This window comes from Podarcis muralis, chromosome 10, assembly GCF_964188315.1.
Source record: "Podarcis muralis chromosome 10, rPodMur119.hap1.1, whole genome shotgun sequence".
Taxonomy (NCBI): Eukaryota; Metazoa; Chordata; class Lepidosauria; order Squamata; family Lacertidae; genus Podarcis; species Podarcis muralis.
Window position 1 is genome coordinate 70,280,523 of NC_135664.1, and position 13,944 is coordinate 70,294,466.

General features: G+C 43.9%; 1 protein-coding gene across 1 annotated transcript in view; it reads left to right on the forward strand.

The window, feature by feature from the left end:
- The window catches only part of EXOC4 (exocyst complex component 4), a 343,578-nt gene that overhangs the window by 245,066 nt on the left and 84,568 nt on the right, over positions 1 to 13,944 (forward strand). The window lies entirely within an intron of this gene.

Genomic DNA, 13,944 nt, shown 5'->3' on the forward strand with positions numbered 1-13,944 from the left:
CAACTTGTATCAAACAAAGCAACATTCAGCAATCCATCAGAATGTAATAGTAAACAGTAAAATTAAACACCAGCAAATAATTGTTAAAGTTTACACTTATCAACCGCAATAAAGAATTACCAGTCTGTAACAATAGAAATAACAGCAAATTGCAATGCATGAAATGCCACAAAACATACAAAACCATGTAAAAGGATCAAACTGAGAAATAAGGAATGCTCATGGAATGCTCTTCTCCCTCCGAAGAGACTTTGCTGTGGCTTCCATCTGATGTAGATTAGCCTCAGTAACTGCATTTCTTGTGCACTCTGTAGTACTTTTACTCTTTACAGGGTAAGTAAGGCCACGCATCACTCTTTACTCTTTCTGAAGAAGGAAAGTGGTACCATGAAAGACATGCCCTTGATTCCTGCTGTTGCAGCAGAATGTTTCTTTTTTCTGAGTTATGCCGCCTCATCAGCCACCAGAATCACTTTACATTAGGACTGGCCTTACTTAAGAAAATTCCAATTTTGTCTCATTCATAAATGAAACCTCATGGGCATAAGGTTAGGTCAGAGGCCCTTCTGTTGCAGTTCCTGGATCATTAGTGGCAAACATGAGTGGCAGCATTCCCCAGTGACTGCAGGAGACCCACTGAGTATGGGATTTGATTGGCCCAAGACACTGCTTACCAAGCTGTGCTCTAAAGAAGATACTATGTGAGGCATAGGGAACTTGTGGCCCTGCAAATGAAGCACAACTCACACCATTCTTGAAAATGGCCTATTCTGGCTAAGACTGATGGGAGTTAGTGTCCAACAACATGCGGAAATGCACATTTTCTGTATTGTAAGAACATAGCGAAAAACTGTGATGGATCAGATCAAAGGCCCATGTGGTTCCACCATTCTTCTTTTAGTGTACAGCTGCCACGAAATTAAAAGACGCCTGCTTCTTGGGAGAAAAGCAATGACAAATCTAGACAGCATCTTAAAAAGTAGAGACATCACCTTGCCAACAGAGGTCCGTATAGTAAAAGCTATGGTTTTCCCAGTAGTGATGTATAGAAGTGAAAGCTGGACTATAAAGAAGGCCGATCGCCAAAGAATTGATGCTTTTGAATTATGGTGCTGGAGGAGACTCTTGAGAGTCCCATGGACTGCAAGAAGATCAAACCTATCAATTCTTAAGGAAATCAGCCCTGAGTGCTCACTGAAAGGACAGATCCTGAAGCTCCAATACTTTGGCCACCTCATGAGAAGAGAAGACTCCCTGGAAAAGACCCTGATGTTGGGAATGATGGAGGGCACAAGGAGAAGGGGACGACAGAGGATGAGATGGTTGGACAGTGTTCTCGAAGCTACCAGCATGAGTTTGACCAAACTGTGGGAGGCAGTGGAAGATAGGAGTGCCCGGCATGCTCTGGTCCATGGGGTCACGAAGAGTTGGACACGACTAAACAACAACACACCTTTGTGCACATTCGGAACTTCTTTTTTGCTTCCTCAGAATTTCTTCCATTTGTTCCTTGTTGTATGATGGACCACTGTTACTTTCCTTTAAGCAACTTGCACCTAAGTTGAAAAATTTGCAAATTATATGACTACTGCTCCACGGCTGCTGCTTTTCTAGATTTGGCAAGAGTTCAGTCTTAAATTCAGTCTGCTTTTGAATAAACATACGAGGAGAGCCCCTCTGGTCATCATCATCAACTTTATTGGTTTAGCATGTGCTGCCTCCTAGGACAAGCAATAAAATTTGATGGTGATGCTCAACCTCCACACTTTGCTGGATGAGAGGCCTGCTCAGCTGAAACTGTAGTGTGGGGCGCAGCTGTTTGCTTTAGATGGGTTCCCCCTCCCTCCTTAAAGCACAATATTGCTCAGTGCCATTGAGCTGCGTTGTTCTGCCAACCCAATAATGAGTCTGATCAAGGTTCAAATAGTACTTGGCTCAAGCATAGCTTAGCTTTAAAGCGAAAAATGGAATTTGGATTTGGTGCCACCATCCAGCTGTTTCATATGCCTAAACATCAGATGCAGTTCCCACATTATTATTGTTGTTTTATTACATTTGCATACCGCCCTTCATTCAAAGTTGCCAGAGTGGGTCACAATAGAAAAAACAAAAATGAGAATACAAAATACATAATTAATAAAGAGCTAAAATAAAAAGGATGGTCATGCTGCTGTTTTGGGTTGTATCCAGTGCTACTCCTACTTAGAAACTGATGGACCTGACAGGTTCATTAATTTCAGCGAGTCTCCTCTGAGTAGCTCTTTGACGAATACAACCGTTTGGACGTATTTCTCCAGGGTGGAGTTGCAATTGGATTATATCTTGATTAAGACTGATCTTGTCGTGTAGCAGCATTGAGCAGCTGCTGCTAGCAGCCTCAGATTCCGAAGTACTTACCATTTTCCTTCCTCCAGTATTAACAAATAGGACTCCAGTGCTAGAGAAGAGAGAGTATCGTTCTGTTTCAAATGTGAAAATGTCAAAGACTAGCATTGCTTCCAGTTTTGTGGTGCATATCAAAGTTGAATCTAACACAGTAATATAACCTTAATCTACTTCTTTAGCTCCTAGGATACCATTTTTCTTGCTTTGGTACCAGATCTTCTGAAAATGTTAGAATTTCACTGATGGCTTCCAATGCAAGAAAAATGTATAGATTTTTGATAACCAAAATATAAAAACCTGTGCTTTCCAACTTTGAAATGCAGTCCCACAAACATTTTTAAAATAATAATAGTAATAATAATTTTTTTAGTCCCACAAACATTTTATCCTCATGAAAGGAGATGGTTAATTCTCTTCACTTTTCCCCTGCTATAAAGAAGTGGTCTCTAATATAGTACTCCATTTTTGTGAATTCACCTGCTCCCTCCTTTCTCCTTTCGTCTGTGCTCAGAGATGTAACTCAGGGCTCTTTCCAGTTACGGCTTTTTATTTCACTGGAGCTCTGAGATGTGGAGAGTGCAGTCATGGCCACAGGCAAAGCTGTTGTGCTCAATTATGACTGTAACCAGCTATGGAACAGAATTAGTCCTGGACTCCTATATTTCTCTAAAGAGAGTAGCCAGACTCTGATCCAGTAGAAACCAAGTGAATGGACATAACAGCAGCAGCATTGCGTCATCATCACACACGGAATCCTCTGCTTGTTCTGCATATTAGAAGAAGTAAACCAAGACAGTCAGGTTGGTCAAAGGATTAGCTTCTGTGAATAATGTTGTAAATTGGGTGGTGCGCTTCCTGTTTTGCAGATCAAATAAGCAGAGTTGTCGATCCCCTAAGAAATCCTTCCTGCGTCCAGGGGTATTTGTACCTCTCAAAAGAGAGGCAGCTTGCTTGAGAGCTCTACGTCCAAGTCAGTGTGTGTCTGGTACTTGGGTGATGTGGAAAAGAGGTGCGTGATGGTGCCATTGCTGAGATGTGGGTTGGGAGTGTTTATGTGTGATGCAACAGGCATCACAGTGGTATTCTACCTCTCTGGCATTTTATCCACTACTTTCTATTCATATTAATAAGCTGTTGGTTACAAAAGCAAGCAGCGACCCTGCATTCCTCAGCCCCAGATGTGTGAGCGTGAGTTGAGAAGGGACCACAGAAGGTGGTGGAGCTCAGTTTTAGCTGTGTTGGTATGCTGGATGCAGCTTTCGTCCCTGCCCTCTGGCATTTGCCCCTCTGGAGCTTTCAGTCGACGAACACCTGATTGCATTGATTTCTGCGCTCCTGTGCTGCGCAGAAGCGGCTAATCAGTCAGTTGAACGATAATGAAAGATCTTGCCATCTGTCGGCTTTATTTAATGGAGTGTCAGCACATCCCAAATAGGAAATAATTGGATTGACAGACACACAGCCAGTTATTAGACTGTTTGTTATCTGATTAGAAAAGGGGGGCATGAAGTGGGAAGGGGGAGCAGCAGGCAGGGGAGCTGGGAGCAGTAATTGAGTTGATCTGATCATGTCTGGCACTGAAGGCATGTGTGGCCCACCATGGATATGGTTGGCAATTCAAAGTTCCCCAGCCCCTTTGAGTTTGTGCAATTTCCATTTCTTCTAAATGCATGCGTAGAGAATTTTGTTTGGACCACATTTTTCAGGAAATGACTCTAATTCACATCTCCCAAAATAATACATGGATCAGAAAATAATTATTTTATAGTTTTGACTCAAAAAGCATTATCAAAAGGTAGAAAACAGAAATCCATATTTGAGACTAAAATGCATTTACAAATTGAAATAATTAAATGTTTTGTTTTAATGGGGTTTTTTTGTACAGTTTAGTTTTAAGAAAACAACTGTAGATTAATGAGGAAACAGGACAGAACAGATTTAAAAATAAACATGTGAAACTGACCTATCCTGGAAATAGACCGTTCTAGCCATCCCTAGATGCCCAACATATTGTTATGGTCCATTCTCATTGAACACCCGCTGCATAATGATGGCTGCCATTTATAAAGATGATGCAATATCTGACACTTTACTATTACCATTACTAGCCCATTACTAGAACAATAAATAAACTAGGAAACAGAACAAAGCAATTTCAGGGGAAAGAGAGAGCCATGTTTTTGGCTGCAGCCTTTCATATGATGGGCATTAACTTCACAGCACATTGGAACTTCTCTTTCCAAAGTCAGTGGACATGACTTACAATCCATCACTCATCTCCCTGAAGTATGTCTGTGGTGGGTGACCTTCTTTATTATCTTTTAGGTCATCTCTTACTTCTTTTTCTTTTAATCCTTCTTTTGATACATGCATTTCTTATTTGGTTTTTCATGTTGAAGTTACTCAGCTATGTTTTGGTAGACATAGAAAAAAGTATCTACAATTCACCAATCATTAGTTTTTAATAGGCATTAGGGATATGATCACATGGATGCCAAAAAAACCCAACCCCCAGCTTCCATACAACACTAATGCAGCGAAGTTGTGTAACACACAAGTGTGAGGGTGGGAATGTTCTGGGGATTGAGTAAACTCAAGGATGTGGTTGTATCTGCCCAAAGGCACTTGTGCTGCTTCTGGCCTGTGGAACAGGTTCCTGTTGCACAGCAACTTTGCCAGTTTTCTCCATATTTGCCAGTTATCTACAGAAAAATCATCAGTTTGTTTGTATGTGCTAAGTTTCCTCTTAATGGCGTTTACTGACAAGAATATACAGTGGTACCTCCCAAGACGAATGCCTCGCAAGACAGAAAACTCGCAAGACGAAAGGGTTTTTTGTTTTTTGAGCTGCTTCGCAAGACGATTTTCCCTATGGGCTTGCTTCGCAAGACGGAAACGTCTTGCAAGTTTGTTTCCTTTTTCTTAACACTGTTAATACAGTTGCGACTTGACTTCGAGGAGCAACTCATAGCACGCGGTGTGGTAGCCTTTTTTGAGGTTTTTAAAGACTTTGGTGATTTTTGAAGCTTTTCCAAAGCTTTCCCGACACCGTGCTTCGCAAGACGAAAAAATCGCAAGACGACAAAACTCGCGGAACGAATTAATTTCGTCTTGCGAGGCACCACTGTAACTAGGGCAAAGCAAGATCTCTGAAGGATTAAAAAGCCTATGGTCTCATTTTCTTAGTTTCTCCACCATTGGTCTTGAGGCCTCCATTTGGTACTGTCATCTTGAATCATACCAGTCACCCGAAGGGTGCAGTGATGGTGCAGAAGGCAATATTATTATTATTATTATTATTATTATTATTATTATTATTATTTATTGGGGGCAGGAATTGAGTCTGTAGCAAAGGGAGGGTGGGCTATCTAGGTTGGATCTTGCTAAAGTCGCAAGGCACTGATTTCTCTGTGCAGGCTCCATTACTTCTGTAATGAAGCTACCTCCAACGCTACTTTCAAAGAGTCTTAGGAGGAATGCTGCTAAAATAGAAGCCATTTGCTCTGGCACCTGGGCTGCAGCCTCTTAATGAATATTTCCTATGGTAGGAGAAGTGGACCGAAAACTAGCTTCACCACGAGCCAATTCCTCCTTTTTATGAAGTCCTTTCACGCTTCACTGCATGTGCTTGACTCTCATTAAGGCGAACTGAAACGAAGTGAGCGCATGGGGAGGGGAACTGGGCCATCTGCTGGCAATCCTGTGGGGGACATTTTTGGTAGCATTAAGCTACAGGTAAGAGGAAGCTAATAAGGCTGACATCTTCAATAGATCAGTGTGATGCAAGGACTTGGGTATGGAAGGCACTGGTTCAAACACTTATTTAGGGTATGGAGAAAGTATTATGGTGGACCAGATCCCCTTCTGTGAGTACAGCCGTTCACTTTTTCCTTTAGGGTTACGGAAGTTACTTCTAAGATTGAGAGGTTCAGACCGAAATGGCTCCCCGCTGATCGCTTGCACCATTGCAGCTCTTAGAAGGAGTGAGACCCTCTCTCTTTCTATCAGCCTGGCTAGGCCAGGTGCTTGACTGTTCACCTTTCATGAATTTATTTAACCCTATTTTAAACCCTCTTCGTGTTAAATCTGTGTCTGTGTGTATTCAATCAAAAATTTAATTGATATTGGGCGCAGCAGCCCAAGAAAGATCCATTGTATTTCAGTCCCATTAACATCTGTGTGGCATTGTGTTTCTTCTTGTAGTGTGCTTGCTGTCTTAGAAGTTGCGTGATGATGACAGTTTGTATCTTTGAAAACCTCAGTGCTCCAAAGCACTTGAGTTTAGTTGCTACTCAGTTTAGCTAGAATTGCCATCTCATGTTGCTCCCCAGGCTCCACTTCTGTTCTATGCATTACAGTTGTTTATTGTTGCTAATAATATGATAGCTCAGCACTCCCCTGGTCAAAGGGAAAGGCTGTAGTTAGAGATTTGTCTAGAAAGATGGATGAATTCTACTGCAGCAGTTGCCTTGACACATTATACTACTATGTTGGGTATAGTCTACAGAGTTTCTTTAAAGCAACTCTTAGATAACGCAACTTGGGCTCATCACTGAGCCTCTGATTATTGGCCGCTTGCATTTGACACCACAGTCTTTGGATTCCTTCTGCTGCTTCCTGGGCCTTTTTCAAAACAGCCAAGCCTTACCTTGCCGCTTCCTGACCTCATCTCCCTGACCTCAGCTCTACTCCTTATTCAGGGCACTTGAGAGAAGTACTGCTAACAAAATGTGAAATATATGTTTAATTAACAGCCGACCAACCAACCACTGGATAAAATCAGAAAACAACACTTACAAAAAGAAAGCACAAATGAATACGGAGTGCAACAGCAATTCAATAAAACAGATGTACTCAAAATAATATGCATCCTTCTCACATAAGGAAAATCATCCTCAAGGAAGAAGATGCCCTTGAAAAATCAAAGTGGTTTCAGTTTGAAGCTAGTTTGAAGAGAAATAGTCAAAAGTTCAAGTTGTAAACTTTTAAGTGTTAGATTTGTCTGAGCACTTGGCTCAGTCCTCTGTTTCAAAGAAATCTTTTTCACACATGTGTGAGCAAGCATATTACAAAAGGAGGTGGCAGTGTATCTATAATATATATTATAAAATATAGCATTATACCCTTTATCAATCCCTGACTCCTCTGTCCCCAGTCTAACATAGATTGCAAGCATTCTGAGTTGCTTTTATGTTCTTTTCACCATCTAACATCATTGGACCCATTAAAAATTGCCAGCAGGTTTGTCTTGGACACTCAGTGGGGCAAATTATTGGATGTAGGCCATGTGGACCAGGGAGACTTGGAAAGGGGTATACCTCAATGGTAGAGCACCTGCTTTGCATGTGGAAGGCTCCGGGTTCAAACTCTGATATCTCCAGGTAGGGCAAGGAGAGACTTCTGCCTGAAACCCTGGAGATTACTATCAGCCCATATAGACAATACTTGTATCTGAATCCCTGCTTAGCCATGAACATCTCTTAGCAGCCTCAGATAAGCTGAACTCTCCTGTCCTATCTACCTCACAGGGTAGCTGTGGGGATATGTCTTGTGTGCTGTACCCCATGCATCTTGGATAAGAAGTTGGTGATGTTAGGATATTTCCGTTCCACCTTAAAAAGGGAGCAGGTTGTTGTGTCACAGCCTGCGTACTTCCAGCTCACAGGAAGTTTCTGTTTTGTATATAGCTTTCGTTTTCTCTCTGTGCCTAGACACGCAGGCAGGCAGTCATGTTTTTCCTTTGTTCTGACCAATGCTGAATAAAGTTGTAAATAATGCTCTCCTGAGTGCATCTTTCGTTGTGGAAACTCTGCGAAAGGGCGTGCACGAGTCCTTGGAATGTGGACAGCTGTTTCTGAGGCTTGTGTCTCTAATTACTGATACTGGGTTTCTACGGGAGATTGATGGATCGTCCAGAGACGACGTGGGGGCATGATGGCCTTTGTCTCCCTGGCAGTATCCCAACAGGTTATACCCATCATGGCTGGATAGTGGAGTAGTAGTCACCTCTGGTCTGGTCTGATTTCATACGTTGTATGAATGTTATGAGCCCCATGGGGATTTCTTGGCAGGATTTATCAGAGCAGGAGGAGGAATGGGATGGGAGCACTGAGACTGTTGGCAGGGAGCATCTGAGTAGTTCCTCTAGACAACTTCCTTGTCCGATTGGTGGCGGATGTCCCAGCAGAGGAGGGAAAGCCGAGTAAGCCAGCCCCATCCCACCTCCTGGGAGTGAGGTTGCTCCAGCAACTGGGGAGGGGTGTGAGCTTGGGTCACTCAGTGAGTCGGCTGGGCAGACTCAGACCCTGTCTCCAAGGACATCCCATTGGCTGTGATGGCATACGTTAACCCAGCCTATTCATGAAGTGCCCTCTTGCTTGCTCAGCCCAATCACTTGGGAGGAGAAATGTCTGTGCCCATCCCATGCTTCAAAGGGGTGTGCCAGGTGTTCGGACAACGTCTTGGTTTGTGCCAAGGCCTGTAGCTTAGAGCTCTACTTTGAACTTCTGAACTGTGTAACCAGAATCTATATATGAATAAACCATGCAGTGGAATTTGTGGGAAGAGTTGAATTGAAAGTCCTAGTACTGCATCTGAGGGAGGAAGCCAGAAGAGTGATCCACATGGATGCCAGCTCATCCACAACAGCCCAAAATGGGTTGCAAGCATACATGGGCAACCTTCAAGCAAGGTGTTGAATTCAGAGAGCTGTTGGTTTCCTTTCAGCGTTATGGTAGGAAAAGCTGGAGGCTGAATAGAATGAGAGCTGCTAAGGGGGAGGGGGAGATTTGGGAGCACACAGTTGAGACAGAATGGTTTATCTTTCCATACACCGAAGTATTTGTCACCAGCTTGTTCTTAAAAGCAATATCTGTTCTGTAATAAGTGATAATACTGTAGCCCAATTCCCTAGTGTCTAGTTTCCCCTCTTCAAATGCTGTGCATTTCTCCTTTTAGTACCTCCTCAATGACTGTGTCTTCAGTAGCAAATGATCTCTGGCGCATCCAAAAAGGTGGATGCTTTCTGTTCATTATATGCATTAAGCTGCCTGCATGTTTAATCGTCGGCATCCTCTGACACTTTCAGAGCTTCAGTAAGATATCTTTTCTGCCAAGAAAGGGAGGGAGGCTGCAGGAGATGGTGTAGGAATGGGATGAGAAAGAAGCTTTCATCAACTTAGTTTTGCCAAATGCAGCTTTGTCCACTTGAAATGGCTGCTGTATTTTTGGAAGAGAAAAAGAGCAATATGGTGTTTTCATTCTACACAAAGGGGACCATTAGCACTTTGGCACTTCTTGGATTGGACGTAGCCATTATAAAATGCTTAGATCAATGTTGGACTCAGCTGCAGCCATTCAAGGGCCATGAGTTGACAGAATATTTTAAAGACATGCCAGGGACTATCGTGTTTCCATAAAAAGCAGAACTCCTTGATATTCTGGGTTTGTAAATCCACTTAATCATGATCATGAAAGGAGCATTATCCTGAAGTTAATACTTTTACTTCTATCTGCACAACCAAGGAACTCCAGAGTGTTCCATCCCACACACCGTTGAAGGGTATGGGCAGTAGCGAAGGCAGTCAGGAGGGAATGACCCACACTGGGCTGGCGTCTGTAGGGCAGCAGTGCTTTATGTTGGCTTATGGGCAGCACAAATTGGTGGCTGCCTTAAGAAAAAGCTTGACAACTTTGATTTCCTCAGGAAAGCTCAAGAACTTTGGTCCACCCAAGGTGCCGGCAGGGGTTGCTACGCTAGGGAATGTTAAATGCTATCTGCCATAGATAATAGTTATATTACTATTCACAGGACCATATAGGCAAAGGATGCCTCTTGGGTTTGTAAGCAGTTCAAAAGCTGAAGTTATGTTCAAGGGTTTTTATTCCAGGGTAATGGATCATATGAGCTGCCCCTTGGTTCTTTCCGTAGAAGTGTTAGCTTTCAGTAGGAAGATCTCCTAGGCTCATTCAACCATCCAGAGGATGACTTCTGAAAATATTTCTGTGGCTGTCCTTGCTTCAGAATGGTGTCAAATTCTGCCCCTTGCTAAAAGCAGTCTCATAACACAAAGCCACTGAAACAGTGTACTAGATAAAAGCAGAATAAAACGTAAGTTCTTGAAACAAAAAGCAATCATGACCAGGAAGGAGGAACAGCGTGGTCTCAGGTGGACACAGTAAACTAGGTCGGCTTACAGTACGGTTACCAGATTTTTTTCAAAGAATCTAGGGACACTTTTTTTTTTTTTAAGCTGAGTAGCAACAGGGAGTCAGTAGTGGGGATGGTGAGGCAAAAGACCCTGGTCCCAAGCAAACATGCATATTGTATAAAGGTGCAAAGCCCTTCTTTTGCACGCTGTGAAACATAAATGCAAAGAGTTTTTAAAAAACTGGGCAACAGCCACCCGCCCGCAACCCCCGAGCCTCCCCCGATCAGTCAAAACAAGGGGGGCAGGAAATCTGTACTGCCAGACATCCCCAGTTCCCCTTCAGCAGTGGCAGCAGCAGTGGCAGTCAGCAGCCCAGAGCCAGCCTGGTAGTGCAGTTGGCTCTGGCTGCCTTCAGAAGCTGCTTGCTGCCATGGCGCCTGCCAGTTTGCCTCCCAGAAGTCCCCATATGATGTGTCTTGTGTGCAACACATCATATGGGGACTTCCGGCGAGGAAAAATGGCGGGCGTCATGGCAGCGAGCAGCTCCTGAAGCCAGCCAAAGCCAACTGCGCTACCAGGCTGGCTCCGGACTGCTGAGGCTGCCGCTGCCACATTTCCCAGGGACAGATTTGCAAATCTGGGGACATTCCGGGAACGGAATTTTTCCAGGGACAGATTTGCAAATCCCGGGACTGTCCTCGGGAACCGGGGACGTCTGGTAACCCTAGCTTACAGCCCAGAGTAGCCTGCTCTGGTGATGGAGAACAGGTCATTTTTCACATAAGGTTGTCTGAGGTCATTGCAGAATGCCTGATAACTATCCCAAAGGACTACAAGGCTTGCTGGAACCAACTTAGAACATCACTGGCCTCATAAAACCAAGTTGTATGACCAAGTTGGCAGCTATATCAAACTACTGGTGCTGGGATAGAAGAGGAACTCATAGATCATAGAATCATAAAATTATAGAGTTGGAAGGGACCCCAAAGGTCTTCTAGTCCAACCCCTGCAATGCAGGAATATCAGCTAAAGCATCCATGACAGATGATCATCCAACCTCTACTTAAAAACCTCTAAGGAAGGAGAGTCTGCAACCTCCCAAGGGAGACCATTCCACTGTTGAACAGCTTACTGTCAGAAAGTTTTTCATATGTTTCGTTGGAATCTCCTTTCTTGTAACTTGAATCCATTGGTTTGTGTCCTACCCTCCAGATCAGGAGAAAATAAGATTGTTTCCTCTTCCATGTGACAGTCCTTGAGATATTTGAAGATGACTATCATATTTTCTTTATTATTGCAATATTATTTTACAATAATTTAGCAAAACTGCGTTTTTAAACATCTCTTGTATAAGAAGTGTTGCAACAGAAAAAGCAAAAGACTGACATAATTTGCAAAAGCTGCAAAAGTCATCCGTTTCTTAAACAAATCCGTATTACAGGCTAAGGTAAAGGTAAAGGTACCCCTGCCCGTATGGGCCAGTCTTGACAGACTCTAGGGTTGTGCGCTCATCTCACTCTAGAGGCCGGGAGCCAGCGCTGTCCGCAGACACTTCCGGGTCACGTGGCCAGTGTGACGAAGCTACTCTGGCGAGCCAGAGCCACACACGGAAACGCCGTTTACCTTCCCGCTAATAAGCGGTCCCTATTTATCTACTTGCACCCGGGGGTGCTTTCGAACTGCTAGGTTGGCAGGCGCTGGGACCGAACTACGGGAGCGCACCCCGCCGCAGGGATTTGAACTGCCGACCATGTGATCGGCAAGTCCTAGGCACTGAGGTTTTACCCACAGTGCCACCCGCGTCCCTTATTACAGTCCCTTATTACAGGCTAGCTTAGGCAATAAAGTTGGGAGTTAAAATTAAGTTTTCGGAAACAAGTTGTTACATGAATAACAATAAAAATACAATGACTTGCCATGGGGGGTGGGGGAGAAGCAGAAGAAGAGAGACACCTGATTTTACCTAAAGTGCTTTTCTGTCTAGAGGGACTGCTTAATTGTAGTCACAAATCACCTTGAATGCTTTCCTAGAAAGATAAAACAAGTTAAATTTGTATATCACTCGGCAAGTGCTTGCTTCTGAATTGGATATGAGATGGAGATTTCAGCTTTTCCTCCTGCATTTTTAGGGCTTCCTCCCAGACCCTGTTCTTCTCTCCAGGCATTTCATAGCAGTATGAGAACAGGCAAGAGATCCCCCCCTTCCCGCATTCAGCTTCATTAAGTTTTTGGACCCTCCCCCCCCCCTCCAGCTCCCCTCATCAACTGGGGCCATGGTCTAGCAACCCAGAAATGTTCCTTCCTTTGCATTTTGATTTGCAGAAATCTCCTTAGCATTTTACAAGAATAAGCACTGCAGTTGTTATGTTAAATAAGTGTAATTACCATGCGTTAAGGGAATTTTCCATCCTTGACTTGCCATATGACTTGCTCTCTCACACTGAGAAAATACACCCCACAGGGCTTTTTACCTTTATGGGTTTTTCCTCCGTTTTCCTCTGCCGGTGCGAGATAGTTTCATTTGGGACCGCTGAGAGCAGAGTTTGATTCCCTTGGAAATTTACATCTGGATGGTTCTTTTCTTGATGAAATGGTTTAAGAAAAATGTCCCGCATAGACCTGCATGTCACGTTGGACGCACTCAGCCATATGCAGGATGTCAGCCACCAATTGCGGCTGCCAAGTAATTGAAAGGGACTTTAGCTTTGTCATCTTCTTCCTTCCAGGCAGTGATGGGCTGTTCTGGTGCACTGGCTGTCCTCTGGGTGCCCCAATAATGCAACTATTACCCCACCGCTTGCCCCAAGCCAGTGTATCCAAGGAGTAATCCCATAAACCCCCTCTGTCCAATGATGCCATTATAGGTAAAGGACCCCTGGACAGTTAAGTCCAGTCAAAGGCGACTATGGGGTTGCAGCGTTCATCTCGCTTTCAGGCTGACAGCTTTCCAGATCATGTGGCCAGCATGACTAAACAGCTTCTGGCGCAATGGGACATTGTGACGGAAGCCAGAATGCACAGAAATGCCATTTACTTTCCCGTCGCAGCAGTACCTATTTACCGTATTTTTCGCTCTATAAGACGCACCAGACGACAAGACGCACCTAGTTTTGGGAGGAGGAAAACAAGAAAAAAATAATCTGAATCTCAGAAGCCAGAACAGCAAGAGGGATCGCTGCGCAGTGAAAGCAGCAATCCCTCTTGCTGTTCTGGCTTCTGGGATAGCTGCGCAGCCTACATTCGCTCCATAAGACGCACACACATTTCCCCTTACTTTTTAGGAGGGAAAAAGTGATTTTTATAGAGCAAAAAATACGGTATCTACTTGCACTGGCATGCTTTCAAACTGCTAGGTTGGCAGGAGCTGGGACAGAGCAACGGGAGCTCACCCTGTTGCGGGGATGCGAAC